The sequence below is a fragment of the Bombina bombina genome, chromosome 4, assembly GCF_027579735.1.
Source record: "Bombina bombina isolate aBomBom1 chromosome 4, aBomBom1.pri, whole genome shotgun sequence".
NCBI lineage: Eukaryota > Metazoa > Chordata > Amphibia > Anura > Bombinatoridae > Bombina > Bombina bombina.
In genome coordinates, this window is record NC_069502.1 from 1089231488 (window position 1) to 1089249264 (window position 17777).

Consider the following 17777-nt stretch of genomic DNA (forward strand, 5'->3'; position numbering starts at 1 on the left):
AGGAGGAGGCAGAGACACCCCAGCCAAAGGCTTAAATACTCCTCTAACTTCCCTCATCCCCCAGTCCTACTGTTCCTTGTTCCCTGGCAGAATGAGAAATATCAGGGTGAAAAGGGAAAAAAAAGTGCTAGAAGAATAAACAATTACTGCCGCCTCATAGGTAAAAAGCGGGCGGCAGCTGTGGACTCTACACGTTAGAAGAAAAGAAAATTATCAGGTAAGCCTAATTTGAGTTTTTCGTCTTTAACGGAAAGAGTCCACAGCAGCATTTATAGCTTGGGTATTGTTTTCTCAAAAGTAATGGATAAATAAAAAAAAAAACGACAAAGGGGGAAAAAAAACCACGGAAGCCCCGGTAACTGCTCATCAGTTACACAAGCTGCAAAGCCGTGCCAGAGTCCACTGAGCACAAAAGCCTCAGAGGAGCCAGCCCTGCAGCTCTCGACTCCCACGAAACTTACCCCCGACCTAAAGGACAAGAACCTCTACCCTCAAGAGGGAAAATAGAGGACCCAATAAGAGATCCAAAAGTACCATCCAACAAAGGAAGAAAAAGCAAACCCAAGGTTGCCACAGGACCACTGCCTAGGGAGACTAACTCCCTAAAAGGGGAAGGACCAGACAGATAAATCCATACTCGGGGAAAAAAAAAACTTCACTAGGATGGACAATAGTCCACCCACAGATCCCCGACATAGCACTATACAACATATGGCCCTCCAAAAAAAATAAAAAATGTGAGTTCTCCATTGTATCATAGTCAAGTCGAAAACCTGTCAGACTAGACAAGCATAGACAGGTTAACTGTCCTAACAGCTAAAAGAGCTCCCCGTGAGAACACATAGCCACCTCTAACAAGAGCTCCCGACGACTAATTACCAGGCAGCAAAGCTGACCCGAAGCAAACGTGGGACCTCATCCCACCAAGAACCGCCAAAAAAATCTCGGCAACAACTTCCATCCAGAAAAAAAATCTGGTCTTCACGGAGCGTCCCATCCCAGCAGCAGACGCCACCAGTAGATAGATGGGCATCAAGAGGACCCCACCCCCACCAAAGGGGAAAACAAACTCAATAAAAGTACACAATCAACACTGCACAGAGCAGACCGATTTGTGACCTTCACTCCAAGGCAACATTCCCAGTTCGAAGGCTGGTAAAGACTGAAGATAATGAGTACCAAAAACTCCACCCAGACCTCCGGGAGAGAAAGGATGGGTCTACTATTAGGCAAAACCCCAGGGTAGAGCTCTGACCGCTACTTAAAACTTGCATGCTACCACGAGTATGACAGGAACTTTGTGCTTGGCTCACAGAACCCCTACATTGCTGCCTTCTTTAAAGAAGGGACACTCCCAAAGGGAAGATAGTACTCTGACCCACAGCGTCCTAGTAGCAGAATCCAGCCCCGCGATCCCGAGTTCGCAAGGAAGAGGGGAAAATCCTCTGAGGCGAGAAAAACAAGGACCCAAAGGCTTTCACAGATACTGAGGTACCTCCAAATCAAAAGGAGAACAAACGCAAGAAACCCATCCCCCACCATAGGTGAGGAGAAGAGGAAACGGTAAAACACCCTACCAATAGAAGCGAGACCCTTCGGCCATTATCCCCAGCTCAGTTGATACAAGAACTGAAAATCTACAAGGAAGCATTAGATGCCCCAGAAGACAAGTAGGGACCAGTCAGAGAAACCTCAACTTAAACCTCAGGCAGATATTAATCTCCCATGAGTCAAAAACCCCGCCCCCTTCAAAGGGACATGAGGGAGATCCAAACCCTAAGGTTAAACTGAACCGCCAATGCCCGATTCCAGGCAAGAGGCATGGTCCTAAGACAGAGTCCTCAAGAAACTGGACGGATATAAAGATCTAACCTCCTGAGGAACCCATAAGCTGCCTCCTATGGTTAGGAAAGCACCCAAGACAGAGCCGTCCAGCATCTAAAGTCCTTAGACATAGAGAACGAGCAACAGCCTCAAACCCAAGAGTCTGAAAAAACTTTTGACAGGTCTAAGAAAATGGAAACCAGTACCATTGCATCATAAGATAATCCTTTGTAGACAGGCTTGACTACCTGATCTACACGCCAGGGTAGCTAAATGGAACCCATTTTCTTTACCCTGAAAAAGGCGAAGGTCTGTACCTGACCCCGGACCTCTCCACAAGCCCAAAAGGCTAGATCTGCTATAAGGTCGAAGGATAGCACCCGAGAGTCCAAAGACCACGGTATTAAAAGGGGCAGTTCTGGGGGCAGAGCTAGCCGGCATCAAGAGCAGACGTGGGTACTTGGAGCTCCTCGGCTACAACTGATTAAACTGGGCAAATACCCAATTTTACAAAGGACTGAAACTTTTAAAATACTCAAGGATTAAGGGTAACTACATCCTTTGGTCCTTTAAGAAGTAAAAAATCCGAACTGTGGACTTTAGAGCTGCTTTAGCAATATTGCGATCTGGGACCTGTAACATCTCATGAGATAGCGTGGGTACGATTCCCTTAATATAACTACAATATCTGCTGTGTAAATATGGAGGCTACAATAAATAAGTTCGAAGATGAGGTATGTGAGACTCTGAAAGATCAGTTTACAGGACTAAACCTGCTTCTAGCGCAACTTCTCAAAAACGCATATACCTCACATGATATGCAAGATGGCGGCGAAGGAACAGGATTTGTTAAAGACAAGCCGGACCCCTCGGCGGGGTATAAAAGATTCCAAAGTCAAACCACTAACAGCTATATAGCAGATACGTTTGAAACGTCGGAAAGCCAAGAGTGGGTACATATAGCTGTAGAGGAAGTTGCTATCCGTCCGCAACTTCTTTACATGCTAGAGCAGCTTGTACTTACGGAAGCGGCTGACATTTTGCCAGGAGTTGACGACCATCAGTGCAGCTTGGGTAGTGGAAAACTACAGGGCAGGCCGAAAATGTTGTTTCTTCGATGTGTCGCACCGGTCTCAGAGGAAGTCGGGGGACTGAAGCTGCTCGCCAATGCGAATGATCCCACGGGAGGGACAATACTCGTGCTGACTCAGACCCAGACGCTGATTTTGGCACTCCAACTCAAGGACAGGTAGATGCTCTCCATTTCCCAAGACCGTACCAAGGAATCGCTATGCGGAGCCTGTATGTCCAGTTTTATGTGCCCTGCGCTCAAATACCGATACCAGAGACTAGGACAACATCTACTATGGGCATAGGTTAAATGACTGGTTTTTATGGTTGGTGACAACAGCCTAATTTCATCCTCAGGAGATGTGTAGTGACACTTTATTTTAATTTACTTATGAAGCACACCATCATTGTTTTCCATATTATTGTATGTTGGTTCACTATGTTCAACTTGGTTTTGTTGCCATTTACATGTTTTATATTGCGTAATCTGTACATCTGGTCTAGTAAGAGAGATAACTTAGATAGATAGCACGCTGTTAGATAAGTTGAGGAGAGTTAGAATACTAAATCCTACGTAATGACTCCTTTGCTTAATGAGTAAAGTAAATCGATGTTAATACTATCTAGGTCTAAACACGTGATTCGCCCTGCTGTGTGACATAGGGCTCATGTCCACACGATAGGGGGGTCTGATTTAGTATAGATGTCTTTTACATATTACATCATAGTTCAAACATGCAAGATGTAATCCAGCGTGTTTTAGGATACATGATAGCTTGCTAGCTTGATCTACCTGCCTAGATAACGCTGCAACATCCTTTCCTATATTATCTTTCCACATGATGACCTATCAGTAAGATTATAATATAACACTGTCTTTCAAGGCTACAGCTGTGACATGGGTCTTCTTCTCTAGGATGCTAGATCTAAATTACATAGGCTTTAGTTATTGTTCGTACTATTTTGATGCAATATCTCTATCTACCCTGATAGGTATTTTAATACTTGCTATGTCATATGTTTTAGCCATGTGTGTGTATATTACCATATTTCCTAGTTTTAATGGCATCAATGACCTGGTGTTTTTTGCTCAGTGTATATTTGCAAGTCTATCTACACACTTATAAATTTTGATGTGATCTGCGAATCTACTATACACCTGCTTGAAATTTGCTCTCAATTGGTAAGGTCAGATTATTCCCACATACTATATAAAAATGTACTGCTTTCTTTGAGAGGTATTGAGGTACAAACTTCTTGAAGCTTACTATATGTATATATATTTTCCCAAAAGCAATACTGACAGCCTTTAATTGCTTATGCCTGAGCTCCCATTAGTCTAGTTAATTAGGTTGGTTGTAGATTCTCTTTTTTTTTCAGTCCTATTTAATTAGTCGTGAACTAACTGCTGGTTGGCCCCGATTGCCCCCCTGGGGTTTACCCCCAGTATTTGTTTTGTTTACTTAGTAAACTAAGGAACGTAGATTCCCTTGAATTTCCCCTCTATCTAACATAAGACTGGTACAATGTAGCGGCTAGTGATACCCTAATTCAAATATTACATAATAATAGCCTTGCTAATCTCCTTTTTATTGTATATTTTCTAATGATTTCACTAGTCTAAGGAGATTTATATCTGTGTGGGCTTAAATATGACCCTATAAGCTATATATTTGAATTCTCTTCATAACCTGTGGCAATTAGCAATACCCCCATTCAAGTATTACATAATAATAGTCTTGCTAATCTCCTTTCTTATTGTATATCTTCTAATGATTTCACTAGTCTAAGGAGATTTATATTTGTATGGGCTTAAATATGGCCCTATAGGCTATATATTTGAATTATTTTCATAACTTTTGGCGATTACAGTCATAAGGGCTTCAAATGGCCCTAGATTTCTATTTGAAAACCTGAGGTTAGCCCTTTTTATTTTTATTAACCACATAGGTACCACTTTTCTACTACTCTTTGGCTTAGTTTTTAGTTTTTGTTTTCTCTACATGTTGAAGTGTAAGATTTTATTTATGTTTATAGTTTTGTGGAGATGTCTGCTATATGTACAGTACTGTATACCTTGTTACATATCCTCACGGGTTGAGGGTTTCTTCTGAATGATTGCTATGTACTGTTATTTTCTTTACCTCAATAAAAAATAATAATAAAAAAAAAAAAAAGGGGCAGTTCTTAGATTGAGAAGACAACATAGCTCCAGAGATCCATCCAGGACCAGTCCCCTGGAAATCCCTGTAACAGGGACAATGGGAGCCTTGCAGCTCCTGGTAGAAAAGACAGGGTGATCCACCCCTCTGCGCTTCAAGTACTAGAGCAAGTGAGAAGCTGAGAAAAGTAAGGACATGCCCACACTTCCAGACACAGATGACAAAACCCAAGACGGGAAGAAAAGGAGTCTCCGCCATTGCAAAGTAAATGCAACTAGGCTACAAGAGTCGACATCCGGAAGATACCGAAAGTGAAAACGCAAAACATTCACCACCTGGTATACCAGAACTCCAGAGGTCATCCACATATCCAAACTTTAAAAGAATGGAAAGCTACGGTTCAGAGTCCAAAGGGACCTCTAGAAACCACAATTATGTTTTTTTTTTTAAAAAGTCAGTCACGTATTTAAAGCAAATTGCTTGAAAAAGCCAACTTAGATTGGAGCTCACAACCTTTGTTCCAGAAGCGTTGGGTCTACGCACTAGGCCTATACTTTGTAGTAGGATCCGAGCCCGGAGCCTGCATCAATAGGCCAAAGTGACCTCCAGAATCAGACAGGATAATCAGCACCATGAGGGTGACATGAACCGCAAGGAACAGCAGCTAGCGTCCGACCAGTACCTGCCTGGTACAAGAACACTCCAGAACTGTCCAAGAAAATTCGACTCGAAGGTTAAATAATATGAACTAGAAACATAACTTTGTTCTTAACAAAAAGTGTGCAACTTCCGAGGAAGAGCCCATGCGACCACAAAAATCACACGCATCAGTTCCAGAGAAAGAAAATTCCCAAAACAGAAATTATATCAGACATGATCTTATTAACACAAATCAAACACATCCTAACATGATCAAAATAAAAGTAAGGTAGCACCTGCAGGTGAATGCCCAAAGAGAATGGGCACGCCAACAGGACCAGCCGATCAGAGGCCCCATTCTCCCAAGCTCAGAACTGGAACCGATACATAAAAGAAAGAAAAAAAAAAACAGATGTCAAGGAGATTGGTGTCATCCCCAAACGTCAAACCCAGAAGGATCCCTCGGCCCACTAGGACTGGAATCCTCCAGCACTGCCAAAACATGCCTTAGTAGGACACTAAGATGGATCGATGGACGACCCCAAGGTTGGGGCCCCTGAAACTTCAGAGGCCATCGCTTGCCCAGAAGGCCAAACTGAATAAGGCGATCTCACGCCTGACAGGCCCTGTTTGACAGAACACGGACAGTACCTTAAAAATATTTCACTTGGGAAATATGAGTAACAACAAGTTCCCCTAAGCTAGGGTAACAACCCTTTTAGTGGTAACATCTTTGTGGGACACAACGGTGGAATAACATTCACTTACCCCCCCTCTCTCTTCAGGGCCTGTAGTGTCGGTGTAAATACCTGGAGCGTAGATGCCTTGTCAGCGGTTACTCTCCTAGGGCGGTTGTCAGTCCGTACACCACGCTCGGAGCCTCCACGCTACGTGCTTCCCTGTAGGCGCCGCTTGCACCAACCCGACTCACAGGTGTGACGTCACCTCTCTGCGCCGACTTACGTGGGGGGTAAGGAGTTCCTGATTCTTTCAATCAAAGGACCTCACTCGTCCACCTTGTCAATGTCCATGCAGGAAACCCTACCGGGTCCTGGGATAAGCACTGCAGACTCCTCAGGACGGCTCAAGTCACAAAGAAAAAAATTATGCTGGAGTCGCAATGAAAGTCAACTATTAGCTTTATTTCTCCATAAAACAGGTAAATACAATGGTAAGCCCTTCAGAATATAGTCAAGCTTACGCATTTTGGCTTTCAGGCCGTAATCATAGCTCACTGTAACCCTCATAATGGCTGGGCTTTAAAAAGGGTGTAAAAACAATTGATTGGCTGAAGGGCAATGACATGATTAACTCCTTGTTAACTGTTTAACCTTTAATATGCAAGTGTTAATTCATTACTTTTGTGCTATTTACCCAATTATTCTTATTTGTTATTACCTTAAGACTTAATTAAGTATGATAAATAACCCTCTGTGGACTGGAAGCAAGCAAAAATAAATATAAAAATACATATTCCTCAATGTGGACCCAAAACATAGGAAACAGGTTACACAGTATTTATACTATGGATGATTATATTTCATCAAAAAATGTGAAAATGTTATATTGCCCACTTGATTATGTCAATATGAGAATTGCAAGGAAAAAACACATCATATCTTTTTCTACCTAGGCCTAATAAGTTAACTAAATACCTATTGGTAATCCTCTAGGATTATAAATACATACACTAACTTATAGAATTCTAACTTATAATACAGTACTATGTACTATTAATAAATGAATTAGATCAAAGCTGTATACAATGCCAATTCTAGCTTAGTCCCAGTGGTTGATAAGGTCATAGGCTGAGTTTAATCCTGTGGGATACCTAGTCCCCAACTGGAAGATCCAAAAAACCTCTTTCTTAGCAAGCACCGCCTCTGTTACCCCCTCTACGTCCAGCATCCACTGTTTCTATTATAGTCCATTTAAAGTATGTACTTTCCTTATTATGCAAAAGTTTGAAATGCTGGACGAGAGGGGTGGTCAGAGTGCCAGCCTTGATGTCCAAGAGGTGTTCTCGTGTCTCCCTTGTTGTCATCCCTACATACTGTAGTTTACAGGCTGCACATTCTGCTAGGCAAATTGAAAACCTACTTCGACAATTCATGCATTTTTTGTGTCTGTAGTTTTTATTGGTGGCACAACTTTTGAAGCCTTCCCCTACTGACAGATGTTCACACGCCTTACATGTGAAATTGCTACACCTGTATACCCCCTTGAATCTTAGCCAAGAGCTAGGCTCTTCCCTTCTTAAGCTTTTTAATTGGGTAGGGGCCAAAAGATTGCCCATTGAGACTCCCTTTCTGAAAGAATATTTGCATCCTACCTCTACTGTATCAGCCAACGCATTGTCAGCTGCTAGAAGTTTGAAAACAGAATTTATGCTTACCTGATAAATTACTTTCTCCAACGGTGTGTCCGGTCCACGGCGTCATCCTTACTTGTGGGATATTCTCTTCCCCAACAGGAAATGGCAAAGAGTCCCAGCAAAGCTGGTCACATGATCCCTCCTAGGCTCCGCCCACCCCAGTCATTCGACTGACGGACAGGAGGAAATATATATAGGAGAAACCATATGATACCGTGGTGACTGTAGTTAGAGAAAATAATTCATCAGACCTGATTAAAAAACCAGGGCGGGCCGTGGACCGGACACACCGTTGGAGAAAGTAATTTATCAGGTAAGCATAAATTCTGTTTTCTCCAACATTGGTGTGTCCGGTCCACGGCGTCATCCTTACTTGTGGGAACCAATACCAAAGCTTTAGGACACGGATGAAGGGAGGGAGCAAATCAGGTCACCTAAATGGAAGGCACCACGGCTTGCAAATCCTTTCTCCCAAAAATAGCCTCCGAAAAAATCAAAAGTATCAAATTTGTAAAATTTGGCAAAAGTGTGCAGTGAAGACCAAGTCGCTGCCTTACATATCTGGTCAACAGAAGCCTCGTTCTTGAAGGCCCATGTGGAAGCCACAGCCCTAGTGGAGTGAGCTGTGATTCTTTCAGGAGGCTGCCGTCCGGCAGTCTCATAAGCCAATCGGATAATGCTTTTAAGCCAAAAGGAAAGAGAGGTAGAAGTCGCTTTTTGACCTCTCCTTTTACCAGAATAAACAACAAACAAGGAAGATGTTTGTCTGAAATCTTTAGTAGCCTCTAAATAGAATTTTAGAGCACGGACTACGTCCAAATTGTGTAACAAACGTTCCTTCTTTGAAACTGGATTCGGACCCAAAGAAGGTACAACTATCTCCTGGTTAATATTTTTGTTGGAAACAACTTTCAGAAGAAAACCAGGCTTAGTACGCAAAACCACCTTATCTGCATGGAACACCAGATAGGGCGGAGAACACTGCAGAGCAGATAACTCTGAAACTCTTCTAGCAGAAGAAATTGCAACCAAAAACAAAACTTTCCAAGATAATAACTTAATATCTACGGAATGTAAGGGTTCAAACGGAACCCCTTGAAGAACTGAAAGAACTAGATTTAGACTCCAGGGAGGAGTCAAAGGTCTGTAAACAGGCTTGATCCTAACCAGAGCCTGAACAAATGCTTGAACATCTGGCACAGCTGCCAGTCTTTTGTGAAGTAAAACAGATAAAGCAGAGATCTGTCCCTTCAGAGAACTTGCAGATAATCCTTTCTCCAAACCTTCTTGTAGAAAGGATAGAATCTTAGGAATTTTTATCTTGTTCCATGGGAATCCTTTAGATTCACACCAACAGATATATTTTTTCCATATTTTATGGTAAATTTTTCTAGTTACAGGCTTTCTAGCCTGAATCAGAGTATCTATTACAGAATCTGAAAACCCACGCTTTGATAAAATCAAGCGTTCAATCTCCAAGCCGTCAGTTGGAGGGAAACCAGATTCGGATGTTCGAATGGACCCTGAACAAGAAGGTCCTGTCTCAAAGGTAGCTTCCATGGTGGAGCCGATGACATATTCACCAGGTCTGCATACCAAGTCCTGCGTGGCCACGCAGGAGCTATCAAGATCACCGAGGCCCTCTCCTGATTGATCCTGGCTACCAGCCTGGGGATGAGAGGAAACGGTGGGAATACATAAGCTAGGTTGAAGGTCCAAGGTGCTACTAGTGCATCTACTAGGGTCGCCTTGGGATCCCTGGATCTGGACCCGTAGCAAGGAACCTTGAAGTTCTGACGAGACGCCATCAGATCCATGTCTGGAATGCCCCATAATTGAGTTATTTGGGCAAAGATTTCCGGATGGAGTTCCCACTCCCCCGGATGGAATGTCTGACGACTCAGAAAATCCGCTTCCCAATTTTCCACTCCTGGGATGTGGATCGCAGACAAGTGGCAGGAGTGATCCTCCGCCCATTGAATTATCTTGGTCACTTCTTTCATCGCCAGGGAAGTTCTTGTTCCCCCCTGATGATTGATATATGCAACGGTCGTCATGTTGTCCGACTGAAACCTTATGAATTTGGCCTTTGCTAGTTGAGGCCAAGCTCTGAGAGCATTGAATATCGCTCTCAGTTCCAGAATGTTTATCGGGAGAAGAGACTCTTCCCGAGACCATAGACCCTGAGCTTTCAGGGATTCCCAGACCGCGCCCCAGCCCACTAGGCTGGCGTCGGTCGTGACAATGACCCACTCTGGTCTGCGGAAGCTCATTCCCTGTGACAGATTGTCCAGGGTCAGCCACCAACGGAGTGAATCTCTGGTCTTTTGATCTACTTGAATCGTCGGAGACAAGTCTGTATAATCCCCATTCCACTGTCTGAGCATGCACAGTTGTAATGGTCTTAGATGAATTCGTGCAAAAGGAACTATGTCCATTGTTGCAACCATCAATCCTATTACTTCCATGCACTGCGCTATGGAAGGACGAGGAACAGAATGAAGTACTTGACAAGAGCTTAGAAGTTTTGATTTTCTGACCTCTGTCAGAAAAATCCTCATTTCTAAGGAATCTATTATTGTTCCCAAGAAGGGAACTCTTGTTGACGGGGACAGAGAACTTTTTTCTTTGTTCACCTTCCATCTGTGAGATCTGAGAAAGGCTAGGACGATGTCCATATGAGCCTTTGCTTTTGACAGGGACGAAGCTTGAATCAGGATGTCGTCCAAGTAAGGTACTACTGCAATGCCCCTTGGTCTTAGAACCGCTAGAAGGGACCCTAGTACCTTTGTGAAAATCCTTGGAGCAGTGGCTAATCCAAATGGAAGAGCCATAAACTGGTAATGCTTGTCCAGAAAAGCGAACCTTAGGAACTGATGATGTTCCTTGTGGATAGGAATATGTAGGTACGCATCCTTTAAATCCACGGTAGTCATAAATTGATTTTCCTGGATAGTAGGTAGGATCGTTCGAATAGTTTCCATTTTGAACGATGGTACCCTGAGAAATTTGTTTAGGATCTTAAGATCCAAAATTGGTCTGAATGTTCCCTCTTTTTTGGGAACTATGAACAGATTGGAATAAAATCCCATTCCTTGTTCTCTTATTGGAACTGGATGTATCACTCCCATCTTTAACAGGTCTTCTACACAATGTAAGAATGCCTGTCTCTTTATTTGGTTTGAAGATAATTGAGACCTGTGGAACCTTCCCCTTGGGGGTAGTTCCTTGAATTCCAGGAGATAACCTTGAGAAACTATTTCTAGCGCCCAAGGATCCTGAACATCTCTTGCCCAAGCCTGAGCAAAGAGAGAAAGTCTGCCCCCCAATAGATCCGGTCCCGGATCGGGGGCTATCCCTTCATGCTGTTTTGGTAGCAGTGGTAGGCTTCTTGGCCTGCTTACCCTTGTTCCAGCCTTGCATTGGTTTCCAGGCTGGTTTGGGTTGTGAAGTATTACCCTCTTGCTTAGAGGATACAGAATTAGAGACTGGTCCGTTTCTGCAAAAGGGACGAAAATTAGGCTTATTATTAGCCTTAAAAGACCTATCCTGTGGGAGGGCGTGGCCCTTTCCCCCAGTGATGTCTGAAATAATCTCTTTCAAATCAGGTCCAAATAATGTTTTACCTTTGAAAGGAATGTTAAGCAATTTTGTCTTGGAAGACACATCCGCTGACCAAGACTTTAGCCAAAGCACCACGACAGCAAACCCTGAATTTTTCGCCGCTAATCTAGCTAATTGCAAAGCGGCATCTAAAACAAAAGAGTTAGCCAATTTAAGTGCTTGAACTCTGTCCATAACCTCCTCATACGAAGATTCTTTACTGAGCGATTTTTCTAGTTCCTCGAACCAGAAACACGCTGCCGTAGTGACAGGAACAATGCATGAAATTGGTTGTAGAAGGTAACCTTGCTGTACAAAAATCTATTTAAGCAAACCCTCTAATTTCTTATCCATAGGATCTTTGAAAGCACAACTATCTTCGATAGGAATAGTAGTGCGTTTGTTTAGAGTAGAAACCGCCCCCTCGACCTTGGGGACTGTCTGCCATAAGTCCTTTCTGGGGTCGACTATAGGAAATAATTTCTTAAATATAGGGGGGGGAACAAAAGGTATGCCGGGCCTTTCCCACTCTTTATTTACTATGTCCGCCACCCGCTTGGGTATAGGAAAAGCGTCGGGGGGCACCGGAACCTCTAGGAACTTGTCCATCTTACATAATTTCTCTGGAATGACCAAATTGTCACAATCATCCAGAGTAGATAACACCTCCTTAAGCAGTGCGCGGAGATGTTCTAATTTAAATTTAAATGTCACAACATCAGGTTCAGCTTGATGAGAAATTTTTCCTGAATCTGAAATTTCTCCATCAGACAAAACCTCCCTCATGGCCCCTTGAGATTGTTGTGAGGGTATGTCAGAACAGTTATCATCAGCGTCCTCTTGCTCTTCAGTGTTTAAAACAGAGCAATCGCGCTTTCTCTGATAAGTAGGCATTTTGGATAAAAGATTTGCTATGGAGTTATCCATTACAGCCGTTAATTGTTGCATGGTAATAAGTATTGGCGCACTAGATGTACTAGGGGCCTCCTGTGTGGGCATAACTGGTGTAGACACAGTAGGGGATGATGTAGTATCATGTTTACTCCCCTCATTTGAGGAATCATCTTGGGCAATATCATTATCTGTTGCATTACTGTCCTTACTTTGTTTGGACACTATGGCACAATTATCACATAAATTTAAATGGGGAGACACATTGGCTTTCATACATATAGAACATAGCTTATCGGATGGTACAGACATGTTAAACAGGCTTAAACTTGTCAACAAAGCACAAAAAACGTTTTAAAATAAAACCGTTACTGTCACTTTAAATTTCAAACTGAAAACACTTTATTACTGAATATGTGAAAAAGTATGAAGTAATTGTTCAAAATTCACCAAAATTTCACCACAGTGTCTTAAAGCATTAAAAGTATTGCACACCAAATTTCAGAGCTTTAACCCTTAAATTTACATTAAATTTACGTTTACATTACATTTAACCCCTATACAGTCCCAGAATGAGGCTCTGTCTATAACTAGAAAGGCCCCCATCTGAAAAAGGTGTCCAACACAGTGCCTGCCGTTTTTCTAAATGTTCCCCAAGATTATAATACCAATAATTAGTTAGAATCTGCATAATATGCCTAGTAAAGCAATTGTTTTAGCCCAGAAAAATGTCTACCAGTTTTTAAGCCCTTTTTGAAGCCCTTTATTCTTTTATGTTTAACTAAGAAAATGGCTTACCGGTCCCCATGAGGGGAAATGACAGCCTTCCAGCATTACATGGTCTTGTTAGAAATATGGCTAGTCATACCTTAAGCAGAAAAGACTGCTAACTGTTTCCCCCAACTGAAGTTACTTCATCTCAACAGTCCTGTGTGGAAACAGCAATCGATTTTAGTTACTGTCTGCTAAAAATCATCTTCCTCTTACAAACAGAAATCTTCATCCTTTTCTGTTTCAGAGTAAATAGTACATACCAGCACTATTTTAAAATAACAAACACTTGATAGAAGAATAAAACTACAAAAAACTCTTAACCATCTCCGTGGAGATGTTGCCTGTGCAACGGCAAAGAGAATGACTGGGGTGGGCGGAGCCTAGGAGGGATCATGTGACCAGCTTTGCTGGGACTCTTTGCCATTTCCTGTTGGGGAAGAGAATATCCCACAAGTAAGGATGACGCCGTGGACCGGACACACCAATGTTGGAGAAATGTTTCCTTATTATCTGGCAAATTTTATGATATTGTATACTATAATCTGTTACAAAGTATACACTTCCACTCTTTTCCATCATTGGTTTCGCCTTAACAAGTAGTTCCTTCCTGTTTAGATGGCTAACATCTTCTCTAGCCTTGCTGACGTCATAGGGCTTATATCCCCTTTCCTTGAGGCGTTGCGTCAATTGGTCGGCATGACCCTCATACTGCTCAATATTACTGGAGTTACGCTTGAGTCTGGTAAATTGGCCCTTTGCGACTGATCTGAACACCTGCCTTGGATGACTGTTCCTGGCGTGGAGCAGTGTATTATCAGAAAACATAATTTATGTAAGAACTTACCTGATAAATTCATTTCTTTCATATTAGCAAGAGTCCATGAGCTAGTGACGTATGGGATATACATTCCTACCAGGAGGGGCAAAGTTTCCCAAACCTCAAAATGCCTATAAATACACCCCTCACCACACCCACAAATCAGTTTAACGAATAGCCAAGAAGTGGGGTGATAAAAAAAAGTGCGAAAGCATATAAAATAAGGAATTGGAATAATTGTGCTTTATACAAAAATCATAACCACCACAAAAAAAGGGCGGGCCTCATGGACTCTTGCTAATATGAAAGAAATGAATTTATCAGGTAAGTTCTTACATAAATTATGTTTTCTTTCATGTAATTAGCAAGAGTCCATGAGCTAGTGACGTATGGGATAATGACTACCCAAGATGTGGATCTTTCCACACAAGAGTCACTAGAGAGGGAGGGATAAAATAAAGACAGCCAATTCCTGCTGAAAATAATCCACACCCAAAATAAAGTTTAACGAAAAACATAAGCAGAAGATTCAAACTGAAACCGCTGCCTGAAGTACTTTTCTACCAAAAACTGCTTCAGAAGAAGAAAATACATCAAAATGGTAGAATTTAGTAAAAGTATGCAAAGAGGACCAAGTTGCTGCTTTGCAAATCTGGTCAACCGAAGCTTCATTCCTAAACGCCCAGGAAGTAGAAACTGACCTAGTAGAATGAGCTGTAATTCTTTGAGGCAGAGTTTTACCCGACTCAACATAGGCAAGATGAATTCAAGATTTCAACCAAGATGCCAAAGAAATGGCAGAAGCTTTCTGGCCTTTTCTAGAACCGGAAAAGATAACAAATAAACTAGAAGTCTTACGGAAAGATTTCGTAGCTTCAACATAATATTTCAAAGCTCTAACAACATCCAAAGAATGCAACGATTTCTCCTTAGAATTCTTAGGATTAGGACATAATGAAGGAACCACAATTTCTCTACTAATGTTGTTGGAATTCACAACTTTAGGTAAAAATTCAAAAGAAGTTCGCAACACCGCCTTATCCTGATGAAAAATCAGAAAAGGAGACTCACAAGAAAGAGCAGATAATTCAGAAACTCTTCTGGCAGAAGAGATGGCCAAAAGGAACAAAACTTTCCAAGAAAGTAATTTAATGTCCAATGAATGCATAGGTTCAAACGGAGGAGCTTGAAGAGCTCCCAAAACCAAATTCAAACTCCAAGGAGGAGAAATTGACTTAATGACAGGTTTTATACGAACCAAAGCTTGTACAAAACAATGAATATCAGGAAGAATAGCAATCTTTCTGTGAAAAAGAACAGAAAGAGCAGAGATTTGTCCTTTCAAAGAACTTGCGGACAAACCCTTATCTAAACCATCCTGAAGAAACTGTAAAATTCTCGGTATTCTAAAAGAATGCCAAGAAAAATGATGAGAAAGACACCAAGAAATATAAGTCTTCCAGACTCTATAATATATCTCTCGAGATACAGATTTACGAGCCTGTAACATAGTATTAATCACAGAGTCAGAGAAACCTCTTTGACCAAGAATCAAGCGTTCAATCTCCATACCTTTAAATTTAAGGATTTCAGATCCTGATGGAAAAAAGGACCTTGTGACAGAAGGTCTGGTCTTAACGGAAGAGTCCACGGTTGGCAAGAGGCCATCCGGACAAGATCCGCATACCAAAACCTGTGAGGCCATGCCGGAGCTACCAGCAGAACAAACGAGCATTCCTTCAGAATCTTGGAGATTACTCTTGGAAGAAGAACTAGAGGCGGAAAGATATAGGCAGGATGATACTTCCAAGGAAGTGATAATGCATCCACTGCCTCCGCCTGAGGATCCCGGGATCTGGACAGATACCTGGGAAGTTTCTTATTTAGATGGGACGCCATCAGATCTATTTCTGGAAGTTCCCACATTTGAACAATCTGAAGAAATACCTCTGGGTGAAGAGACCATTCGCCCGGATGCAACGTTTGGCGACTGAGATAATCCGCTTCCCAATTGTCTATACCTGGGATATGAACCGCAGAGATTAGACAGGAGCTGGATTCCGCCCAAACCAAAATTCGAGATACTTATTTCATAGCCAGAGGACTGTGAGTCCCTCCTTGATGATTGATGTATGCCACAGTTGTGACATTGTCTGTTTGAAAACAAATGAACGATTCTCTCTTCAGAAGAGGCCAAAACTGAAGAGCTCTGAAAATTGCACGGAGTTCCAAAATATTGATCGGTAATCTCACCTCCTGAGATTCCCAAACTCCTTGTGCCGTCAGAGATCCCCACACAGCTCCCCAACCTGTGAGACTTGCATCTGTTGAAATTACAGTCCAGGTCGGAAGCACAAAAGAAGCCCCCTGAATTAAACGATGGTGATCTGTCCACCATGTTAGAGAGTGTCGAACAATCGGTTTTAAAGATATTAATTGAGATATCTTCGTGTAATCCTTGCACCATTGCTTCAGCATACAGAGCTGAAGAGGTCGCATGTGAAAACGAGCAAAGGGGATCGCGTCCGATGCAGCAGTCATAAGACCTAGAATTTCCATGCATAAGGCTACCAAAGGGAATGATTGTGACTGAAGGTTTCGACAAGCTGCAATCAATTTTAGACGTCTCTTGTCTGTTAAAGACAGAGTCATGGACACTGAATCCATCTGGAAACCCAGAAAGGTTACCCTTGTCTGAGGAATCAAAGAACTTTTTGGTAAATTGATCCTCCAACCATGATCTTGAAGAAACAACACAAGTCGATTCGTATGAGATTCTGCTAAATGTAAAGACTGAGCAAGTACCAAGATATCGTCCAAATAAGGAAATACCACAATACCCTGTTCTCTGATTACAGACAGAAGGGCACCGAGAACCTTTGTAAAAATTCTTGGAGCTGTAGCTAGGCCAAACGGCAGAGCCACAAACTGGTAATGCTTGTCCAGAAAAGAGAATCTCAGGAACTGATAATGATCTGGATGAATCGGAATATGCAGATATGCATCCTGTAAATCTATTGTGGACATATAATTCCCTTGCTGAACAAAAGGCAAGATAGTCCTTACAGTTACCATCTTGAACGTTGGTATTCTTACATAACGATTCAATATTTTTAGATCCAGAACTGGTCTGAAGGAATTCTCCTTCTTTGGTACAATGAAGAGATTTGAATAAAACCCCATCCCCTGTTCCGGAACTGGAACCGGCATAATTACTCCAGTCAACTCTAGATCTGAAACACATTTCAGAAATGCTTGAGCTTTTACTGGATTTACTGGGACACGGGAAAGAAAAAATCTCTTTGCAGGAGGTCTCATCTTGAAACCAATTCTGTACCCTTCTGAAACAATGCTCTGAATCCAAAGATTGTGAACAGAATTGATCCAAATTTCCTTGAAAAAACGTAACCTGCCCCCTACCAGCTGAGCTGGAATGAGGGCCGCACCTTCATGTGGACTTAGAAGCAGGCTTTGCCTTTCTAGCTGGCTTGGATTTATTCCAGACTGGAGATGGTTTCCAAACTGAAACTGCTCCTGAGGATGAAGGATCAGGCTTGTGTTCTTTGTTGAAACGAAAGGAACGAAAACGATTATTAGCCCTGCTTTTACCTTTAGATTTTTT